The following is a 25,457-nucleotide window of genomic DNA, read 5'->3' as shown; positions in this document are numbered from 1 at the left end:
AAGAGAACCCGACACAAAATCAACCCTAAAATCAAAGAACAATACCTAAGTTTTCATCACATTCCGTACCAACTAAGGAGAACCTGCCCAATGGTACTCCCACACCACAACATTTGACCGGTAATTTCATTGCAGAATCCGCATTTATCCAATTAGTCGAAAGAAGCCAATTTGGGGGGATGCCTAGTGAAGACCCTCATTCTCACATATAGACTTTTTGTGACTAATGTGATGCGATTTCTCAAACCGGGGTTACTCAAGACCAAATTCGATGGGTCTTATTTCCTTTTTCTTTGGTTGGTACCGCAAAACAATGGTTAAAGAGCCTTGATAAGGCTACTCTTGGTATTGCCTCTTGGAAGAAATTGGCACTTGCTTTCTACAAAACGTTCTATCCTCCGGAAAATACTAACATGCTAAGAGCCCAAATCACGGGGTTCAAACAAAGGGACGAAGAGTCTTTGTATGAAGCTTGGGAGCGATTCAAAGGAACTTGTCGCTCATGTCCTCATCACGGACTTAGCGAGTGGTTCTTGGTACAACAATTTTGGAATTGTCTTTATGAAGACTTCCGAAATATTCTCAACATGGGATCAAATGGTATGTTCACTGAAGTTGACGATAATCAAACATGGAACAAGATTGAGAAAATGGCGTCCATAACTCATAATATAGTAGACCTCGGAAGGCTACTAGAGGAGGGAAGCATGAAGGGGACTCTATTACTCAATTGGGTGCTCAACTTAGTGCTCATATTGATACCATCAACTTAAAATTTGAGAAGGGTATGGCTAAGCTTGAAGAAGCCTCCAAATTACCTAAGCAACATGTTAATGCCATGGTGGCATGTTCATCAATTCCATGTGGAGTATGTGAGAGTTCTGGAACTTTGGGACATGACCAAAGTGAATGTAGGGGAATGAGTGAACAAGTGAATGCTTTCCAAGCATACAAGAGTGGTACCCCTTATTCCAACTATTACAATGAAAACACCAAATTCCATCCAAATTTCTCATACAAAAGCCAAAATGTTCAAAACCCTCAACCAACATACACCCCACCTCCAATGAGAAACCAAAATCAAATACCCTTTTACAACCAAAACCAAGGTTACCAAAATCAAACTCCATACAACCAATCAAATAACCAAGGTTTTGATGTTCAAAAAGCGGTCCTCCAAATACAAAAGAACCAACAAGAAGTTTTTACTCAAATGCAAAAAGATAGCCAAGCAAAAGACATCACCATCAACGACATCCTAGCCCATACAAAAATGTTGGAAACCCAAATGACTCAATTAGCATCTTCTAGCTCTCAAAGACAAAAGGGGCAATTACCACCTCAAAGTAATCCCCCAAGATATGAATCGGTGAGTGCCATCCACTTGAGGAGTGGTACAAGCTATGAAGGGCCAAAGAAGCAAATTGAGAATGACATTGTGGAGACTAGTGATAAGGAAAGAGTTGTGCAAAACTCTAGAGAAAAAGAACCCACCATTCAAGAAGTTTCAAAGAAGGATGAAGAAAAGGCCAAAGAGAAGGAGCCTATTGTGATTAGACTTCCTTTCCCGAGTCGTCAAGCTAAGCCTAAGTTTGATGACCAACTTGGAAAATTCATGGAGATTGTGAAGAATTTAGAAGTCTCGATTCCATTCACGGAATTGATCAATCACGTTCCGGCTTATGCAAAGTATATGAAAGATATTCTTACAAAGAAGAAATCCATCCGGAAACTTGAGACTATTGTTTTCACTAAAGTGGGTAGCGCTATTCTTCAAGGAAGTTCACCTCCAAAGCTCAAGGATCCGGGAAGTTTCTCCATTCCATGCACAATTGGTGACACTACAATCAACAAAGCTTTATGTGACCTTGGGGCAAGTGTTAGCGTCATGCCATATTCGGTAAGCAAGAGGCTAGGAACGGGAGGACTCAGGTGCACTTACATCACGCTTCAAATGGCGGATAGATCAACAAAGACACCTTTAGGGGTATGGGAAGATGTGCCCGTAAGAATTGGCAAATTCTTCATCCCGGTGGATTTTGTTATTGTTGACATGGAGGAAGACTCCAACATTCTTATAATCTTAGGAAGACCTTTCTTTCACATCGCGGGAGTGATGATCGATGTAAAACATAGAGAGCTCACCCTCAAAGTGGGAGATGAAACCATCACTTTCAATCTTAACAAGACAATGAGAGCTCCCTTATTACATGAGCCATGTTTTATGGCTGATCACTATAGCCGGCAAGATGATAGGAAGAAGTTGGCATTTCAATGGAAGAAGAAAGTGGATGATGCTCCATCAAAAGACCAAGGAAATTGCAACAAAGAGAGCTTGAAAAGCTCACCCATGACAAGTGAATAAGAAGGCCTCATTGGCCAAGATAAGAAAGAAGGAGAGTTGTCTTCATCAACTCATGACATTTTTAGTGATCAAGTAGACGAAGTATGCGATGTTTGGGATGATGAGTTTGAAGGGGTATTCAATCCCTATATCAATAATGATATGACCCAAGACCATCATGAAGAACAACAAGTGCAAAGGTCTATTGAAGATCTTTATCATGACTATGAGCAAGCTTTCGACTACTTATTCAAGGTGTTGAGCAACATCAATAACACCTTGAACATGCCCCCCTTGACATCTCATTATTAGATGAGAGTTTGGTGGAGTCCTCACTAAACCACCACTTATAAATATTCTAACTCCCTAACTTGCATTTTAATTATTGTATTGCATTTTTGCCAATTTTGGATTTATATTTCTATGCCTTCATCAAGATTTTCATCATTTTGAGAGAAGTGAGGGAGGGACTCAATTGTTTATTGATGTGTAGTGTTTTGCCTTAGTGTGGGGATAGCAATTGCCTAGTCTATCAAAGCCTTTGTAGTGCCCCCACAATGAAGACCACAAGAAATGAAGAGTGAATGACACGGGTTACGAAGCACCCACGGATGGACCTGAATCCGTGTGGCAGAGGGACAATCCGAGCGACCCGACGAGGATCCGCTCGTCTCAGAAGAAAACCCGAGCGTCTAGGGTCAAAGACGCTCGTCCTGTGAAGCTGGGAAAAATAATTTTTGGGTCTGACTGAGAATTTGAGCATCCCACAAGAGAATCCGCTCGTCTCAGCCAGGACGCTCGTCCCAGAGGAAATCCGCTCGTCTTTTCACTGGCAATTTTTGGGATTTATCGCTGGAAAGGAATCTGAGCGTCTTCAACATAGGACGCTCATCCCATTATACAAAGACGCTCGTCTTGCTAATAAGACGCTCGTCCCCAGCGCGTCTTTTCTTGAAGCCAAAAACAGAACAATCCGCTCATCCTGACGCCTGGCCACTCGTCTCCCCCTCTGATTTTCAAATCTAATGGGTGTTAAAACCCAACTTTCCCAATTCTTTTCATTCATTCAAACATAAACACTACCCAAAATCCTCAAAACCCTCATTCTCTCCATCAACCAACATCAAATTTCTCAACCAAAATCACCCAAATCAAATCCAAACTTCCTCAAAACAAAATTAAATCACTCCTTTACCAACAACAAGTGATTAAAACACTAACATCTTCAAAGTTTGAGTTGATTTTTGGGATACAAGGCAACATTCAACTATCCTAAATCGATTTGGGCCTTATTTGAAATTGAAGAAATCAAGCTTATCTTTGGTGTTACTACATTAAGGAGCATGGCATGAACAAAAGGTGGAAGTTAGGTACCCCAAAAGAAGAACCTTTCTAAGAGACAACAAGCTCTTCAAGCTATTCAAGCATCAAAGGCATTGGTAGTTCATAATACAAGGTTGGAAATTCAAGAACAAAATCCTCATATGGAAGCTACTACTTCTACTACTCCGGTTGTTGAACAACTAGCCGATTATCTGGAGGTAATTTTCACTTCCGACTCTCATAGGAAGAAATTTATTTCCTTTGCTAAGAAAACTATCTTGCCCACCAAGTTCATTTGTTAAGAGACTTTGTCGAAATTGGGTGTCCTAGAGCAAACAAAGACCTTTTTTGAGTCTATGGGATTGAGTACATTGTTTGAAATGCAAGAGTTGACTTACTCTTTCCTCACCTTAGAGTTTTTGAGTTCTTTGAAAGTCACCAAGGTGGAGACCCGAACCAATATTGAGTTTCGTCTCGAGAATGTTGATAGATGTTTGTCTTATGGAGAGTTTGGTAAAATATTTGGCCTTAGTGATGACCCGACTTACACAAAGAAGCCTACCAAGTATGACCCCGCTCATTTACGGAAGGCCATTTCTGGAAAAGAATTCACATCTTACCATGATTGTCGTGCTCTTTTAGTCCATCATCTGGGCATAAGAGTATGGCATAAGGTTATTGGGCATACCTTGATAGCTAGGAAAGGTACAAATCATCTCATCGAACTTGACTTTATTCTTCTCGAGTCGACTTTGGACATTGGAAGAGAGTTCACCAAGAGGTACAACGCTTTACGACTTTTGATTGAAATGTGGCTCAATGTTGATTGTGACAAAGAAGGCACGGCCTCTATTGTCAATGGAGGATTAGTGACTTATTTGGCTAAGCATTTTAACCGGGATTTCAACAAGGATGATACATATAAACCGGTAAAGGGAGGCCATATCTTTGATTTTCACACCATGGTTCAAAAGTTCAAATGGGTCAAGAATGATACTCTTGATAACAAATTTGGGTAGTTGACAAATGATGCTAAATCCTTCACAATGCCTAACAAGATTTGTTGTTTGAATGTTCATAGGCCGAATTACCTTCTCCCACTCTCCGAGGAAGCCAAATATATTATTCAAGACCAAGGGGAAGAAGTTGTCGAGCCCCCTCCTCCATTATCACCCCACCTTACCCATTCACCTATCACGAATTCAAACCCAAAAATGCTAAGGCGGGAAATGACTACTTGACTCTATTGATGAAGGAAATGCATAAATAAGCTTATGAAGATAGAGTCGATGCCTACAAAGCACAATATCCGCCCCTCCTACATCTTGCTAGGCAAGGACTTCTCGATCCATCTTGTCCTTTGCCTAGTTGGGCGGATAAGGAGGTCTTCTTTCCTAACACTTCTAGAGGTGGTAGATTGGGTGAAGAGGAGATGGTTGTTGATGAGAGTGGTGACCAAGAAGGTGAAGAATAAGAAGAGAATGAAGAAGAGGAATAAGAGGGAAGTGCAAGTGAGAGTGGTGGTAACTCCACATCCATGGAGGTTAATGATGCCTCAAGTGAGGAGGTTGATGATGATGATGATGATGATGATGATGATGATGATGATGATGACGCCATGGGCGAATATTGAGGACTAGCAAACTCTTAGGAGGATCCTACACTCCTACACCTCCTTTATGGTTTCTCTACTTCTCTTGTTTTTCTTATAATTCTTTATCTTGATCATGATTTATGGAGTCCTAGCACCATTAGAGGACTAACACCTCGGTCCCATTGAGGTGTTCATTTTATTGTTCCCATTTTCAAAATCCAAAATGACAAATTTTAGTTTCATGCATTGCATTGTTGTGCATGAACTCCCCCAAAATTTTTGACATTAGAAATAGTGTCTATTTTGGTTTGGGGAAGTTTATGCATATGCATTGGGAGCTAATCTAAATTATGCTCTCCAATCATAACAAAAACCCATGCATCATGTAGTATAGCTTAGTTTAGTTTGCATTTAGTTTAGAAATCATGCATTTTCATATAGATTGCATAATTTTCTATCGTATTGGCCATTGAGGACAATGCCCACACTAGTGTGGAGATGGGAAATTCTAACTTGACTTTTTAAATGAAAATCAAAAAAATTGAAAAATTTCGAAAAGATACATAAAAATTTGAAAAATTCAAAAATCCAAAAACATGATCATTTCCTTTGTAGTATAGTCTTGTATATATTGCTTCGTATATATTGTGTTTGTTCATCCTTTTTCACATTTATCGACTACGCCACATCCGAGACATGAGGATATTGAAGACCGCATGGTATGATCTTTCCAATCTCCTTTTTCCTCTTTATGTTAATGACTATGTGGCTTTATATTGATTGATGCAGTATAAACAATGTGAATTTAGGATTGCATTTAGTTTATTTGGCATACTAGTTGGTAGAATCTAGAGCTGTTCAAAGACGGGCTTGGGCCAGACATGGACCGGGCCAAAGTGAGATATTTGCCCTTTAAGACTATGGTGGGCGGGTTGGGCCAGAATAATGGGCCACTTATCTTTGCCCTAACCCGCCCTGCTATTAAAAGTCGGGCAGCCCACGGGTTACCGGGCTTGTACATATATATGATAATTTGTGAAACTATAAATTAATTGAAGAGAAAAATTGCAAATGCGATATTAAAATAAGTTCATTGCCATATCCAAAAGCTACATTCTCATCCGAAATTAAAACTAAGTACAACCTCAATAGGAAATTACTAATTTGGAATCTGAAATAAAAGTAAAAAAACGACATTTGAGCTACTTGTTCGATCTTCAATTCTTTACTGAATCTTGGATTCTTCTCAGGTCTTCTACATGTTTTGTTATGCTGAAATTATGGCCTATATATAAAATTGGTAACAATATATAAATAATAGTATTTGTTAATTGTTATGAAAAGAAAAAAAAAATACACAGTAATATGAAATGGATCAGAAATTCAGAAGCTTACATAGCTGGGGTTTCATCATTGTCTTCTTCGTCATTTTCATCCTCACCAAGAACATCATCCCCATAACCAAAAATAGAAGAACGGCCTGCAACCAATTGAACCAGATTAATTTGTGTGTGATAAATAGATGTAACCAAAACTAAGAATGGTAAAATAATGGTACAAACTGATGGAAAGTATAAATATTACCGGTTGAAAATGCTTTTGCTCTTAACCAATCTTCGTGACATGCAAGGGCTTCAATAGTCTGTGGTGAAAGATAACTCCTCCATGGATTGATTAGTTTCTTACCCATGTTGAAAGCAAATTCTGAAGGTACCGTAGAGATCGGAACAGTTAAGATATCACGAGCTAAGCATGAAAGACAAGAAAATCTCTCGGACTGTTTTTTCCAATATAGTAGAACATTCAGGTCTTCATTTAAATCCACATTTTTTTCCTCCAAATAAAGCTCCAGCTCGGATTTCTCGGCATCAATTTTTCTCTTCTTGCTTAAAAAAGCAGCATAGTCTTCCTCATCATCCATTCTCCCATTAACCCCAAGAACATGATCATAATTAGAAGTATTCTTAACAAAATGAGAAGACTCTCCAAAAACATCCTTGTACTCATCATATAGCTCAAAAAGGGTGTTTTTTATATCCTCAATCTTTTCCTTTGCATAAACATTCCCATACAGCTTCGAATAACAATACTCAAGCCTTTCTAACTTAAAACGAGGATAACCGCAGCACATGAAAGAATCAGACTATACTCAGACCAATACTTATTAAACTTTTCGTGCATATCAATAACCATGGTAGACAAAAAAGAAGGAGGACTATTATAAACCTCATCCAACTTCTTATGAATTTTCCACACTCCATGAAAATAAACATTTGCGGTAGGGGTATTTGATGCAGAAAATGAATTAGTCACTTCATAAAAGACCTTCAAAAACTTGTGTAACTCATTCACTTTCTTCCACTCCGCAGAAGAAAGATTATACACTTTTATGTCCTTATCCTTACTCACAAAGTTATCCAATACGTCTCTATAATAAAGGTAACGATCAAGCATTAAGAAAGTCGAATTCCACCATATACATGTATCTCGCAGCCTTTTAGTAGTGAGCAAGCCATAAGATGATTGAGCGACCTCATAAAACTTTTTTCTTTTAGGGATTGAATGACTCAAATGTTTAACAACACTTCTAATCTTACTAACTACACTATCAATCAAGTTCAAACCAGCTTGCACCACCAAGTTAATAATGTGAGCAGAACACCGCATATGAAAAAAATCTCCATTGGACACCAACACATTTTTCCTCATAAAATGAGTTCTAAGAGAGTTAATCATAGAATCATTATAACTTGCATTATCAACGGTAAAACTGAAAACCTTGTGAGCAAATTTCCATTGACCCAAACAAAAAGTAATCTCATCAGCAAGAGAAATGCCATCAAATGGGGGGGGGATAAAGCACCAAACTTAATTATTCTTTTTTGTAATTTCCAATCGCAATCAACCCAATGAGCAGTGATACACATATATTCATCATGGGTATGATCACTTCTCCAATTATCTGTGGTGAAACATATACGACCAGGGGCTTTTTGCAAGTCATCTTCAATTAGTTTCCTCTCTTCATTATAGTAGCTCAATGCATCTCTTTTTAGTGTGTGTCTACTCACATTAGTATACTGAGGGCACATTACAGATGTCATAAATCGAAACCCAAGCTCTTCACAAGTGGTAAACGGATGTGAACCAGCAACAATATAAACACATATAGCTCTACGAATCTCATCTAAATTAGGATTTGGATTTAATAAGGACATAGAACGCAAACCAGTGTTCGATGGAGAGCCAAAGAATGCAAAAGTTTGATGATGTCGTGATTAAATCGTAAAGCACATTTTTTCATGTGTCTATTAAGATGAGATGTGCCATTACCACTATTTGCATTGAAAACTTGCTTACAATAGATACAAGTTGCTCGAACTTCACCAGGCGACAACTCTTCTCTGGTCATTTCCCTCCATACTTTTGACTTCAATTTCCTGCCTTTTCTATTGCAAGGAGCGGTGTTTTCTGGGAGCAACTCGGAGTGGTGTTTTCTTTGGGAGCATCCAACTCAACAGTTTATTTCTTTGTTCCTTCGGCCATAGTAGTACGACGGAATAAAACAAACACATTTGTAAATACATTATTCTAAAAAAAGGAAGAAAGCGAAAAGATTCCAGCCTTTATGAGATTGTTCCAATTCAAGACCCTTTATCATTTGAGCATGGAAGACAGTTTTTACTGAGAAAATTCAGAACTATATTGAAATCATAAAGGGGAATTACTAACTACAACAATCAGAGAATATAAAAAATTAAAAACCAATTGAACTAGACAGGAAAAAATCAATCAGAAACAATACTTTAAAACAAAAAAAAACCAATCAAATAATACAATCAGATCTAAAACTAATAAACTCATACAATCAGATGATAAAAAAGCTTATGAATTAGAAATAATACCTTAGATCTCAGCCTTATATTTACTCGATTTGCTTGTACTATTACGGCAGATCGATAAAGAACCCAAAATATACTCCGTAGCTTAATCGATAAACGAATAGGAATTGTGAAAGAAAGACTAAGATACACATATTTATACCCAGAGATGGAAGACATAGAGCCTATATTGAAGAAGATGTGAGACTGTTGGATGAGAAGACAATGAATGATAGCAGTTTTCGAGAGATGAAAATTGAAAGGTTGATACATTTGATTATTCTGATTCTATGTATTCAATTCAATATTGATTATTGGTATTGGTAATCTCAAGAGGTGGACGGTGGTCATTTACTAATTTTGTATTTTGTAGGTGTTAGCTTAACGGGTCGGGCGGGCTAGCCCGACTTAAAATTTCCTTGTCCTTGTCCGGCCCATTTACAAACATGGGCTGGGTTGGGTTAGCCCATGGCCCATTTTTAAAAAAAATTGTTGTCCAAACCCGGTAAAAATTTGGGCCGGGTGGGTCGGGTTATTGGGCGGTACGGCCCATGATCAGCTCTAGTAGAATCATATGCATTAGGTTGTATAAATGTTAGTTGCATCATGGCATATAGTTGCATTTAGGAAAAATTTTGTGAAAACATCTATTTGGGGAGCTTGACAAGTGTATATAAGGCCCTTATAGATACTTTTTCTTCTTAAGACTTTGCTTGTTAGAATACTTGTAAAACACCCTAGGATGTGTCATGCTAGTATCCTTTGACCCATGGATTAAGGCCTAGTCAAGAGTACCTTGTGGTGTGATAACTCCTTGGCTACCGTTTATTCCAAGGTGACCCTTAAAACCATGCAACTATCCATCATCCATGTTCTACCACATTTTGTCATCAAAGGGAATGGGCACAAAAATTGTTCAAAATTTGAGTTCAAGAAACGAAAAGTCTACACAAATTGCATCAAATGAAAAGAGGAGTAACAAAAATGAAAACTCCTATGCTTCAAATATAAGCACCCTCACTACAAATGGGGTAGCTTTGAAAATGTTCAAAAAGAAATGCAAAGAAAAGTAGAAAATTGTCAAGTGTTGAAAATGCCAAACATCAAAAGAAATGGCAAGAAGAAAGTGTTCTTAAATGTCAAATGCCACAAGAAATTGGGGGAAAAACAACAACAAAAAGCAAACTCCCACATGAAACTCAAATTCAAATGATCCATTTTCCATCATCCACTTTTCTGCATGGTAGAGAGGGGACGGCCCTTCTTCTTGTCTAGGAAAGAAGGGGTATTTTGCGATCCTCCAGTGTTTATAACACCATAGGGAGTTTATTCTTGATAAAAGCATTTAACGATTGAGGACAAAGGTACCCTAGCTTGACACTACTTGGAGGTGATTTATTGGTATCCTTTTAGGCTTAGTAGTTTGAAGAAACCATATCTATGATAGAATGTGTACCCTTGAATTGCTTCCCCTTTAGATAATTTCCGCCACTTAGAAGAGGAAAGTGACTATTCTTTTGTAGATGCATCCATTACTTGATTGTGTGTGATTTAATGCTTGGATGTGTCGCTATTTTGGCAAGCCCTACTTTGCCTTGCAAGAAGGCACCCTACCTCATGGTTGTCTTGTTGTGAGTTGAAGGGGCGGAGTGAGACCCGCTAATTGTCTTATATCGGCTATATTAGTAGGTTAGCTTAAATAAGGGTCCTAGTTTTGTCACCTCTTTACTCGGGACGAGCAAAGGTTCGGTTTGGGGATATTTGATGTGACTCATTTTAGAGCATATTTAGTCCCCGAATTAGCCTCGTTAATATTTCTTTTAGTGCATAATTGGGTCATTTACTATCTTTAGTCTTTCGTTTTGCATATTCTTTGAGGTTTTGATCCCTTGGTAGGAAAGGAATAAGAACCTTGCATTTTCATGGAAAAATGGAGCTAAATTGATCGAATCTAATGACCAAGCATCAAAGGGAAGACAAGACTAAAAGGCCTATGTAAATAATGAAGTAAATGGGTAATGATGAAAAGATCCTTGCATCTCCAACAAGATCCTTGAGGATCGTTGAAGAAAGAAAAGAAGAAGATGTGACTGACTGCTGATCCAAGCATCGCAGTGCATTGGACGAACGTCCTGGCCTGCCACAATCCGAGCGTCCCGTGGCCAAGACGCTCATCCTGGTCCCTAACAATCCGAGCGTCGCCGTTCCCAATCCGCTCGGATTCCTCTCCAGTGCAAACCGTCCCTCAGCCAAGCCACTCGGGACGAGCATATTCCAAGAAGACTAGCAAAGCGGAGATGAGCATCTCCTTCGAGAGGAGCACTTCCTCTTACCCTTCTTAAGGGTCTTAATCGTCATTTAAGCACTTAGTAACCCTAATTTATGTACCTAATCTTTAGTATAAATACCCCATTGTACTTATTAGATTATCATGCTCTTTTAATGCTCTTTTTATGTTATTCTAATCCAATATTAATCTCATCTTAATCTTGTAATCAACTCTTAATTAAGCATTAATACAAATCTCATTTCCTTAATTTCTCTATTGTTCATCATTTATTTTGGGTAATTGAAGATTATTTGGGGTTTATTTTGGAGGATTGACAACCTTCCATCAATCATCAAGTACTTCTATTATTCTTTGCTTATTATTTTGGAATCATCATTAGGTATAATTCTCTTAATCCCTTTTTAATTATTGTTAATCATATTCATTTATTCATCATGTTTTATCTTGCTAGTATGATTAACAACCTTGTTAGCATGTTAAACTTAATAATGAGTGAGTAGTCATCTTAACTAGGGTTAATGGGGAATTAGGGGAAACCAACATGGGGATTGATTCATGCTTAATCTAATATGCTTTCATAATTAATTTTCTTGCTTATTGTGATTTCAACTTATGCACATGTTATGTTTGATGAAATGCGAGCCTATGAATCCTTGCATTTTTTTACCCATCACTTATCTTTTCAATGAGACTTGTAAAACATAAACCAACTCGAGTCTCATCAGACCATGCATATAGTTGGATAGGGAGGATTAAGTTGACTTGTAGGTGTTGTACAATCTAATAGATTCGGCTCCGGGACCCAAACCTTCCTAGGGATTGTAAGATATACACTAACTCGATCCCATCACAACAATAATTGCTTGCATCTAGTAGAAAACATGTTTGTATAATCAAATCCCATGAATCCCCTATGAACCCATGACATCCTAGTGCTTTTAATCAATTGTTTACATCTCATTTTAATCATCTTGCTTGTTTATTTACATTGTTATTTAGTTTAGTGATCTTCTATCTCAACCCAAATTGTGACACCCTTAGACACGACCATTTGCAATCGAAAATCCTACATCAATACCCGTCCCTTGGGATGCGACCTTTACTTACCTCTTTACTAATAGTAGCGTAGTTTGTGAAGTTATAAATATTGTTTTGGTCTAGGTAACTCCTAACGACAAGTAACCGAAAACGATAGTCCGACCACCTACCTCATTTTTGAGCACTAGCCGTTATAGAAGTTGAAAGGAACTCAAACACTTTTCTGGTAAAATATTCCTATACACTTTGCCTGCTCCGAATATTTATCTCCTTATCCCTGGCCAGATCTACTGGGAATAAGAAGATAAGGGGAAATTGTTGGGCTCAGATTTACCCTGCCTGATCAGACGGGAATCGGGCAATGTCCAAGCTAAGCCTGAACATAAAACAATTCAATACAAGGCGTCCAAACACCTGAGCAGGCACCAGCCAGGAGGGAAAGATAGATTAGGCATCTATTAGGCAAGACCTAAAGAGATATCACACCAAGTCACATATTAAAGCACAACCAGAACGCGTAAGGCAATAGCTAAAGTTCAGAAAAGTGGTTCCTATTTACACGGGAGACTTATTCAACAAAACCAGCAACTACTATGAAGCAGTCAACCCAGCAGAGACAAAGGCGGCCAACTTTAGGAGTCAACCAACCTCTCCCGGGCAAATAGGGCACGAGGCCTATTTACTGGGGAAGCCTAAAACAACTTTGGAAGACCATTGCAAGGCCACTATAAATAAAAAAGAATAAGAAAGAAGAAGGGACACTTACTCACTCGCATTTTTACTCTCATTTTTGTAATCATAAACTACCATAGAATTATTATTAAACAGTCATACTCTATTCCTAGCCTGACATACACATTCCCTGTCAGGATACCCAAAATCATAGTAACAATCCCTCCTGGCTTGGTGCCCGTGGTTTTTTCCCTTATTCCCATGGTTTTTCCACGTATAAATCTTTGTGTCTTACTTTATTATTTACTCTTTACTTAATTTGTCGTACTAGTCAGGCTTAGTTATTCTTTGTCTCGCCAGTTTTCAGGTTTTTCTCAAGTGACAAGTTTAAAACAAACGAAATCTCCTTCAAAGTATTATCCCAATCATTCTCAATCATGAGCTCATATGAAGCGGTAAGAAGGTCAAGGGGAAGATAATCGGTGAGATTAGGAGAGTCATCCCCAATTAAAGGGATAGTCATAGAAACTCCCTCAAGGAATATCTCAAAAGTGGGTTTTCCTAAAGTGTCAATATCCACAACATCATCATCCCAATTCACCCCAAGGCTACATCAAATGTGTATGCACTCCCTCTTTCCCTAGAATCATTAAAAACATCATTCTCCTCACTATTGACCTCCACTTTCTCTTCACCACTCAAAGCATAATCTCATTCACTATTAACTTCATCTACCACATAATCAAAAACTGGATTTTCCATTATCATCGTCACACCACTCAATTCCTCAAAAGTGGGGTTTTCATAAGTTTTGGCCAAGGAAAATCCAACTACTTTATCACTAACAATAGTAGGTGAAGCCTCAAATTCACTCTCTTCCACAACTCCATCACTCGAAGGCTCAAAACCCTCAACAACATCCACCATAGTAGTTTCCTCAATACTCGACAACAAAGAGAAATTAGGCTTTCTACTTTCACGATTCAACCAATCAAAAAGGTTATATGCTTCCTCATCCGATTTAGAAGATAAATCACCATCACATAAAGAGTCAAACAAAGATCTAACTTGACAATTCATGCCCTTCTCAATTGTAAGACGCAATTCTTCCTCACTAAAACCATAATCATATAGTGAGTCAAGAAATTGCACAAGTCTATCAATATAAGCCCAAAATTCTTCGTTTTCATATTGAGGAAAACCAAGATAAAACAACATTTTCAAAAATAACAACAAAAAAAACGTAGTCTAACAAATCTAAATCTAAACTAACATCAACCCGTTGATCTCCGCGGCAACGACGCCATTTTGATAACGTGTAAAGGTCGTCGTACCCAATCAAACAATTCTCAACTAGTAAGGGTAGTCGAGGTCGAACCACAAGGAGAACAAGTTTGAGTAATAGTGTTGTCTTAGATTATAGGTTAGCTACGTGAATCAAGATATATGATTGATTTTAAACTAAGAAACTAAACTAATAATTAAATAAGACTACTAAACTAAGTAAACAAGTAATGAAAATAGTGTTTTAAGTAATAAAGAAAGGTCTAGGGTCCGATTTTCTCCACTAACACACCTTGTTTACGTCCTTAAATCCCATTAACAAGTCGTTGAGTAATTGTTTAGGGGAAAACGCCTCTAGGTCGCCAAACACCTCCCTCCCGGGTTCGTATTTGGACACTAGTAATCCCGACGTACCTCCCTCTCGGGTTGGTAAGTCGGACTCCCTAATCCAAGACCTAAGGTCATTATGCTCGCGCCAGATTCCCGGTAATCCCACTCCCTCTCCCGAGGGTCGATTTCAAACCGACAATTAAAGGCACTCTTCTCAAGTTTTCCCTCCCGGGTTCAACTCAAGTTGGCAACTAGTCTAAATGAGGTGAGCCGACTTCCAAGCTAGCCAACTCCCATCGACGGTCAAGGGTCAAAAGTCAACAACAATCTCAAATAGAATATAACAAGTCAAATCTTTTACTTAACCCAAACTAATTACCCAACAACTAATTAATTATGGAATCCAATTAAGTAAACTTGGCATGTTAGGGAATTAATCGAACCCTAGTGAGAAAATTACACATTAATCATTACTAATCTAACACTAAATACATTTATGATTGCTCTAAACATGGTATTAAATAAAAATAAAGTGATAAAGATTGAAACTTTAACTAATCTACTGACTAAATATGGATAAATTAACACTAAACATGTAAGAGTAATAAAGACTAAAAATTTGACTAATTAAAGATGATTAAACTAATTAAAACATAACAACCAGTTAATGTGTTATATAACTGGTTGTATATACAACTTATTTAATGTAGTTAACCTTTGTTACAAAGTTGTCGAGTTTTATTTACAAAATTATCGATTTATGGTACAAATTTATTGAGATTAACGGAATAATTATTAAACTCAATAACTTCGTAACATAGCTCAATAACTTGTAAAACTGCTCAACAGCTTTGTGTAAGAGCTCAATAACTTTAAGGTGGTTGTACGATGCTATTATACAACTGGTTGTAGGATAGTATTTGTGCATAACAACAATGAAAATAACAATAAGAAAGAGAAGGGATCAAGAAATTATACCAAACTTTTATTAAAGGGAATAAGAAGGTACATCTTCATACAATTATTGTAACTTGAAAGAATAATCAAGCTTGATGTAAGAATAACGAAGGAAAGATTGGAATTTTTAAGGAACAAGGTCTAAAATACTAAAACTACTCCTGTTTTCCTGTCTCTGCCCTCCGTCTGGTTCTCTGCCAACCACAAAACAAAAAATGAAGGGTTGCCTTCTAACCTACTGCTCCAGTCTTCCTTTCCAAAAAAATGCCAAGTTGGGCTCTTTTTCCTTTTGTCTTGTACCAAATACAAGCCATTGATTAAAGGGCTAGTGCATGAGTATTTAATGGACTTTCATTTCCAGCAAAACAATCCAACCTGCTAAACAGCGTCGACATTTTACTAATTATCATCGACATTTTTTAATGACTTTTGAAGAGTTAAGAACGATAAACACCTAAGAGGGGGAGGAGGTGAATTAGGTGTACCTTTTAAAAATTTTATTCTTAACTTGGTTAATTTAATTAACTTAAGTAAAGAATATTGAAGTACAAGACTTGAGAGACTTAATTGAATGTAAGTTCACAAGAAGGTACAGCAGTTCTATATCACAGTATAGGTGACTGTGACACGGAACTTGACTAGGTACAAGCGAGAAATAACAAAGTGAAAGAACGTAAAAGTAAATGATCAAACAAATGACATTTTAAAAATTGGTTCAGCCTCTACTCCGAGGCCTACGTCCAACCGTTATTTTATTGCTTGTTTAGAAATTTACTCAAACTTACTAAACCCCTTACAATGAAAATAACTCGCCAACCTACTCCGGTTACACTCAAACTTAAAGCTACTTCGCTTCAAGAGTTTATGGGTTTTATCGCAAGGTATTATAAAATCTTGAATCTCAAGAGTTCACTAAATGAACATGGAGATCACAATTAAGATCTAACACGAGAATCATGGAACAAACTCATTATGTCACAGTACAGCGAACTGATACTTGGAGGTTTTACAGCATTTTCGAAAACAAATGAAGACTTTAAAATCTGAAAAATGTTTTGCAAACACTTGAAGAACAAAGCTTTAAATGCACAAATGATTTGCAATGTTTTACAATAAATGCTTTGGAAAGTCTTGGGAAATAAATGAGACTAAGACACTCTATTTATAGTGGATTTAATCTCAAGTAAGTACAACTTAGGTAAATTAAATCCAATATAAAAATAGTAGCTTTGAGTGATGGTAAGTGTTAGACTATAGGCTTGGGGCTTAAGAAATCAGAAAACTTACGCTACTACACTCAACATGTGACCTTTTACCAAAATGGCAAAAAACTTTTTCACTTTAAAAGTTTGACAAGTCTAACTTACCATTATGTAAAAGGTGTTTGCACAAATCTAGAGGTTTATTCAAGTGGATTTGTGACTCAAAAATTTCAGATTGTTTTCAAGCTTTTGAAAATTCAAATGTTTAAGGTTTGAAATTTGCAAAGTTTTAACACTTAAAACATTTTGTCGAAAGAAATCCTCCATACGGTAGTACCAGAAACCACAGTACAATGTACTGTTGCATTGTTTTGCCATAACTTGACTTAAATGAGAACGTTACACTTACTCTTACATTTTTCAACTAAGGCTTAGAAAATATAATTGTCTCGACTTTCTTGATTATCTTGATCATCTTGAATCATTGTTGAAAGTCCATTTGATTGCTTCAATCACTAATAATTCAACTAAAAGCAAACAATCAAATAACAAGGGGACTTGGCACCATCAACACAATGTGTTCTAACAAATTCCCCCTTTGATTATGACAAGTCCAAACATGTGTGATATTCCCCCTTAGCCCATGGTTAGTCGGTCATTGGTCATTTCAACATATACATAATTCATAAACATGATCAAGGTAATCGAAGGGTGCAACATGCTTGGCCAAAGTAAAACATCTAATCATGGTAGCTAAGACATAATTACGGTGAACATTAGCCTAAGAGTTAAAAGATCACACATAAGCATAGTTTGAACTACTTCCCCCTTTTGACATCATCAAGGGAGGATAAAATATGTTCAAAGATTTAGCAACACAATTTAAAACACACACATTGTTCAAGCAAGAGAAACAAACAAGCATTCAAAAGTGAAAAATAGTCTTAAAAACCACAAAGACCCAAAGTGCAATAAGGGAGAAACGGGTAAGGAAGGCATGAGCTAAAGTGGAGGATTTCGGCTTCTTAGCATCAAGACGTTCAAATAGATCTTCATTCATGGTACGACGATCACCCACCTCATCCCATAACTTGCCATGTTCCTTGACCAATCGATTGACAATCCCAAGAAGTTCATCCAACTTTGCTAGCACCACACCCAATTCAACAGTAGACCCCATTGTAGCACCACTTCCCGACTGATTTTTCCACTCCAATTTCCCATTCTTAATCTCCAAATTCATCCGAGATAGAAGAGCCGGTGTCATTTTATCACTCAACTTCTCAATTGTGGGACTTCCCTTTAACACAAACCCCTCTTTCATAAAGATAATGGAGAGCCACAAACCGTAAGGCACTACGGCATTCTTGTCGAAATTGCCGCTTGAAATTCAGTGGACATCTCATGAATTCGATGAAACATAAGGCGAGGGAGGTTTATGGGTTTTTGATTGATGTTGGCCGAGAGGGTACCAGATGCGACATTAACCTTGACAGTAGCATAGAATTAAATAATCTCAGACAAGTACATAGGGCTATACTTGTCCAACAGATTTATCCAACCCTGAGCTACCATGGCCTCTTTGAAGTACTTAAAGGTAGGGGAAGAGTCATACCAGGATATTTTATAGCGCCTGCCCATATGAAAGCAACGGTTCAGAATACCGTGACACAGCTTCAATGTTTCCTCGGAGAGATCAATGGAGTTAAGATGATTTAGGACATCATTTTTGAATTGATCAGCATGAGGTGCTACAATCAGATCCATGCATGTATTGAGGGGAATCTTCTCCTCAATAATCTCATCTTCATTTATTGTGTCCAAACTCGGCAGATCCCGATGATACCGAGGCCGTTTGGGTGCCTTGGTTCTTGAACCGGACCTCTTCCTTCTTTGAGTGACTTTGGATTTGGGCTGGGATGCTTCCGGTGTTGCATCGTCATCATCACCAAATATTTCGATCATCTTTCTCTTAGATCGTGTCCGAGAGGATGGTTTTGAGAAAGGTGGATCAAGCCCATCATCAAATTCTTTCCCAACATCGCAATCATCAACATTGATAACTTCTTCAACAGTGGATGCCTTTGTTGCATCAGTCTTAGCCGGCACATCTTTCACCATTCTTTCATTCACCAAATCTTTTAAGATTTCATCAATACCGTCATCCTTCTTTTCCTCACTTGATTTTTCTTCACTCTTTTTTTTCCTTTTTCTCACTTGTCTCACTCTCTTTTTCTGATTTTTCTTCATTCTCCCTTTCTTCTTTTTCATTTTTCTCACGAATTTCTTCCTCTTTTTCAAATTTTTCTCCACTCTCTTTTTCTTTCTGTATTTCACTCAGATTTTCAACATCATCTTCCCTCTTCTTTTTCTCAACTTCATCGGAATCATCACCTTCATTTTGTTTGCCTTGATCATATTCCCCCTCTTTTTATTTCGAGGTGCCACCTTTTGCTTTTGAATTCACACCTTCACAATCTTGCATGACGGTGTCTTCTTCCTCATTTGACTCAATATCTGCTTCACGATCCAAATGAAGTGACACGGGTGGTCTCCTTCCACGACCGCCTCTGCCACGCCCACCGCCTCGTTTTGATGTTGTTTTCTTTCGTGTCACAATAGGCTTAACAGTAGCAGAGGTGGTGTCTTTGGTGGTTTTGGTGGTGAAAGTAATAGTTTCTTCAGTACATGCAGCGGTTTTGGGAGCCATTTTTTGCTTTGCAATGAACTTTGGATTAAAGGTATTTCTAAGGTTTACAAGTTCCTTGGACAGTCGAGGTTTTGGAGGCATCTTTGAGTATAAAGGGATTGATTTGGGCGGTTTTTGAGAATAAATAAAAGTTTGAAAAGGATCTCTATTGTTTAGTGGATAAAAGGGATTGTTTGTGAATTGGCATGAAGGGTAATGATGTGTACGGTGGGGTTAAAGAGGGAGTTTAATGTGGTTTTGTGAGGGGCACGGTTAATGAGGGGTAGGTGGAGTGTTTAATTGTGATTGATGGGACATAAAGTGGGAGTGGCTCAATGCAAAAGAAAAAAAGCTTAAATGCAACTAAAGGACCTTGATTTAAAATGCACGGTTCATATTTGCATGCATATGATGTTTATTTTGCTAATTAACACATTAATTCCAACCTCTAATCAATCATTGGCGAAAATAATTTTGACTTAGCTATATGTCACCTAGTAAACCCATTTCCGACCGAAGTCTTACGAATTGTTCTCTTTCCAACGGTTTTGAAAAAATGTCCGCAATTTGATTTTCCGTTTTACAAAAGCTTAGACATATATTACCCTTTTCAACTTGATCACGTAAAAAATGATGTCGTATATCGATATGTTTAGTTCGTGAGTGTTGTATAGGGTTCTTTGATATATTGATTGCACTAGTATTGTAACAAAATATAGGGGTAGTCTCGAAAATAAGGCCATAATCATGCAATTGTTGAGGTACCCACAGAATTTGTGCACAACATATAGCGGCACTCACATATTCACTTTAGGCCGTGGACAATGCAACGGTGTTTTGCTTCTTAGAAGCCCATGAAATGAGACACGGTCCTAGGAATGTAGCAATGCCCAAAGTGCTTTTCCTATCCAATGTATCATCTGCATAGTCCGCATCTGAAAATCCTACAAGATCAAGTTCGTAGTGAGTTGGGTACCAAAGATATAGTCCTTGTGTTCCAATCAAATACCTAAAAATCCGTTTGACGGCTTTGAAATGTGATTCCTTAGAATTTGCTTGAAACGGGCATAAGCACACACACTAAATTGTATGTCGGGTCGACTAACGGTTAAGTAGACTAAGGAACCGATCATACCTCGATATACCTTTTCACTAATGCTCTTACCATTTTCGTCCTTGTCAAGCTTGACTTTAGGCACCATTGGTGTAGGCATAGGATTAGAAGTAGTCAACCCAAACTTACTTAGCATTTCTTTTAAGTACTTTTGTTGATGAATCATTGTTCCATTTTTATTTTGTTTGATTTGAAGACCAAGAAAAAATCCAAGTTCTCCCATCATACTCATTTCAAATTCAGAAGTCATTAAATCAGAAAAGTACTTATAAAGAATAGTATTAGTTGCTCCAAAAATAATGTCATCGACATATACTTGCACAAGCAACAGTTCATCTCCTTGTGACTTGATAAACAACGTTTTATCCACGGACCCACGTAAGAAACCATTTTCCAATAGAAACTTTGAAAGCCTATCATAGCAGGCCCTAGGAGCCTGTTTTAAACTATAAAGTGCTTTACCAAGTTTAAAAACGTGGTTGGGAAAATCGTTGTTTACAAAGCCTGGAGGTTGTTCAACAAACACTTCTTATCAAGGTATCCATTTAAAAATGCGGTTTTGACATCCATTTGAAAAATATTTATACCTTGATAAGATGCAAAAGCTACAAGCATTCGTATGGCTTCAACCCTAGCTACCGGTGCAAAGGTTTCATCATAATCGATTCCTTCTTGTTGGTTAAAGCCTTGCACCACTAGTCTAACTTTATTCCTTACGATTTCTCCAACATCATCTAGCTTGTTGCGAAAGACCCACCGTGTACCAATTACAGTACGTTGGGAGGGCCTAGGGATAAGATGCCATACCTTGTTCCTTTCGAATTGCTCCAATTCCTCTTGCATTGCTATCACCCAGCATTCATCAGTCAGGGCTACTGTGACATGGTCTGGTTCGATTTGTGAGATGAAAGCATTGTGTGCACAGAAATTTTGGAGCGATGATCTGGTTTTTATTCCAGAGGTTAGGTCACTGTTTAGGTTTGATAGAGGATGTGAGCTTTGACATTTCCATTTTTTGGGAATAAGTGAGTTAGAGGATTCGGTTTGTTTGTCTGCAATAGTAAAGGGGACTGTTGCATTAGGATTGTTTGAAGGAGGTGATTGTGGTTCGTTTATGATTTGATTTGGCTGTTCTTCACCATCCTTGTTCCCCCTGGATGAGCTAGCATCATCTTGTATAGGAGGACGATTAGTTCCCCCTGAATTTTGGACATCCTCCTCAGGCAACAGTGGCTCCAACTGTTTCTTAGCCTCTTCCACCACTTGATCCATATCATGTCGTGTCATACCAATCTCAAAATCATCATCATATTCATCATCCTCATCATCAACCTGTGTGTTTGACACAAAAAGACTAGATTCATCAAATATTACATGAACGCTTTCTTCCATTTTCATAGTCCTTTTGTTATAAACCTTATAGGCTTTACTATGATCGAAATAACCTACAAAAACTCCTTCATTACTACGAGCATCAAATTTGCCAAGGTTGTCTTTTCTATTATTGTGCACAGAGCATTTACTACCAAAGCATTTTAAATGTGAAAGATTAGGTTTTCTTCCTCGTAGTTCATAGGGAGTTTTCTTAATGATTTTTCTAATCATGACACGGTTGTAAATATAACAAGATGTGTTTACGGCTTCGGCCCAAAAATTCTTAGGAACTTTAGAGCTAATGAGCATGGTCCTAGCCATATTTTCAAGAGTTTGATTCATTCGTTCCACAACCCCATTTTGTTGTGGGGTTCTTGCAGCCGAAAAGTTATGGCTAACACCATTCTCATTACAATAGGACTCAAATGACAAGTTCTCAAATTCGGTTCCATGGTCGGATCTCAATGAGACAAGTTTATAACCAAATTTGTTTTGAACCCTTTTGACCCAAATTAAGAACTCATCAAATGTTTGGTCCTTAGAACTTAAAAAGAGAAGCCAAACAAATCGCGTGAAGTCATCTACAATGACACAAATATAGCGACTTCCACCTCTACTCACAATACGCATGGGACCGCATAGATCAATATGAATGAGTTCAAGAGGTAAGGAAGTGCTAACAACCTTTTTGGATTTAAAAGAGCATTTAACTTGTTTTCCTTTAACACAATCATCACAAAGTGATTTAAACTTAAACTTAATGTTAGGAATGCCGTCAACTAGATCAAGTCTCTTGAGGGTGTTAAGTGTGTTAGCATTTACATGACCAAGTCGTTTGTGCCAAAGCCAAGGGTCATTCTTTTGAACACTCATGCATGATAGTGATTGACCCGATAATGAATATAAATTAGTCATGTAGACATTTTTGACACGTTTACCTTCAAGTATGAGTTCTCTAGTTTTTCAATTTATGATTCTACATTCACTAGCAAGAAATTCAATGATATTACCTCGATCACATAGTTGTGAAATGCTCAAGAGATTGTGTTTCAAACCTTTGACAAGCAACACTTTGTCCTCGCATAATGACTTTCACTTACCAACTTTTCCAATACCAATGATTTCTCCTTTCTTGTTGTCGCCAAAAGTCACCATGCCACCATCGTAGGCTTCTAGCGAGAGGAATTGGCTTTCATCTCCCGTCATGTGACGAGAGCATCCACTGTCTAAGTACCAATTGCTGCTGCCCCTCACTAATGCCTATAAGAAATCAAACATTTAGTTTAGGAACCCAAACAAGTTTGGGTTCCATCTTGACAACGACCTTTTTTACTTCCTCTTTCTTGATCCAAACTTCTTTAGCATTTTTAGTGTTTCTTTCTAAGTCACGGACTCTTTTTTCACAGCCATTAAACTCATGACCTGTTTTGCCACAATAGTTACATATGATGTACTTAGGAAGACCATCATACTTTCTTCTTCGAAGTCACTTTTGCTTGGATCCTGGTTTTGAGTGCAACAGTGTGTGCTACTATTGCATTTGAAATAAAGTCCAGCTTTCTTTGCAAATTTTTCATATTCTTGTGATTGTTTCAAGAGAAACTCCAAAACATTCTGACTTCCTTCCCATTTTAAGTAGAACATCTTAGCCTCATCTAGCTCTTTAGTCAATGTTTCGATTTTAGCAAGATGATTAAGATTCAATTTACCTAAATTGTCGAAAGCTTGTTTTGCAAGTCTTGCTTCATCACTAAGTAACAACCCAATTTGTTCCAATTGTTTATTATCCCTTTGACACAATGTGAGGTCAGCTAGAAGAGAGTCACGTTCTTTAGTCAAGGAAGACACTAATTTAGTAAGAGTATCTATTTCTTTTCTTGACTCGGATGCCACAGTAGAGACCTCTGTGGCATGAGTCTGTTCAGCCCTTTTTAACATCTCAATTTGAGCAAGAAGGTCATCATTTGATTTTTGGACTCGTTCTAAGGAACTTTTGACATGACTAGACTCATCATTCAACATTTCAGCAATTTTAACAAGATCATCTTTTTCATTGTTACGAGTAGCTAAGTCAATCAAAAGTTGGTCACGTTCTTGAGTTAGTGACGACATATTTCCTTTAGAACTGGATGCAACAGTGCAGGGATCTGTTGCACCTGTTTCATCGACTTTGTTGGTTAAAAACAAATTTTGTTTTCGAAGCTTTTTGATTTCTTTTTCAAGACTCAACATGGAACTAGGTTGATCATTCTCATTTAGACTTTCTTTTAAGATAACATTTTCCTCAGCTATGTCCTCAATTTCGATTTGCATAGCTTCCAACTTATTCGTTTGGACACGACATTTATGAATGAATTGATCTAGGAGGAGACAAATTTTGTTTTTAGAGAAAGATCGAGCCTTTTTCTTGAGCTTAATTACCTCATGATCTGAATCTGAGTCTGAATCTGCGGAGTGAGCCATAAAACACTTGATGTCTTCTTTCTTTGAGGATTTTGAATCACCTTTTGAGAAACTAGACGAGATGCAATGTTTGGCGTCTAATTCATCCTTAAGGACATCGTCCTCTTCAGAATCAGACATGCCCCCAAATAGCAGTCATTACTTTGTTTTTGTACTCACGTTTAGCGGAATCACGTTTTTCTTTAGATTTGATATCGTTCCACTTTAGGCATTCTTTGATTTGGTGACCTTTGTCACCACATTTAAAGAAACCAACAGTGGAATTAGACCTTCTCTTAGGAAAACGACGTTTGCTAAAGTTATTGTTGTACCTTTGAGAGTTTCGACCATTTATCATGCCAACAATGTTTTTGGTGAACATTGCAAATTCGTCATCTTCATTCTCCTCATCACTTGAGAGAGCATTAAGAGCAAGTCCTTTCCCTTTAGATTTTTCACTAGAACGTTTCATGAGAGTTAACTCATGAGCCATAAGTGAGCCCATAAGTTCATCAAGGGTGAGCAATGAAAGGTCCTTAGCTTCCTCAATATCCGTAACCTTCGGTTGCCACTTTTTAGTTAAGCTACGAAGAATTTTACGAACTAAATCCTCGGATTGAAAACTTCTACCTAAACTCTTAAGGTCATTGACAATACAAGAAAAACGTGAAGACAAACTATTAATTGACTCGTCTCTTTCCATATTGAACATCTCATATTGTTGTATGAGAAGATCAATACGGTATTTTTTTACTTGTGACGTTCCCTCATAGGCAAGGCTTAGGGTGTCCCAAATCTCTTTGGCCGAAGCATATCCGGATATATGATTAATCTTTTGGTCACCGATCCCATATTGAAGAATGGACATGACCTTAGAGTTTTTCTCGATTTTCTTATAATCGGCCTCAACATACTTATCCTCA

At 37.7% G+C, this 25,457-nt stretch overlaps 1 non-coding gene across 1 annotated transcript; it reads right to left on the bottom strand.

Annotated features, from left to right (window-relative positions):
• Positions 1-413: 413 nt before the first annotated feature.
• Positions 414-520, bottom strand: LOC141615706 (small nucleolar RNA R71). Its single transcript, XR_012530111.1, has one exon. It is a non-coding gene; the product is annotated as a small nucleolar RNA R71 (small nucleolar RNA).
• Positions 521-25,457: the final 24,937 nt, after the last annotated feature.

This window comes from Silene latifolia, chromosome 11 (assembly GCF_048544455.1).
Source record: "Silene latifolia isolate original U9 population chromosome 11, ASM4854445v1, whole genome shotgun sequence".
In the NCBI taxonomy this organism is placed as follows: Eukaryota; Viridiplantae; Streptophyta; class Magnoliopsida; order Caryophyllales; family Caryophyllaceae; genus Silene; species Silene latifolia.
This window is presented reverse-complemented; position numbering and strand designations above follow the sequence as displayed.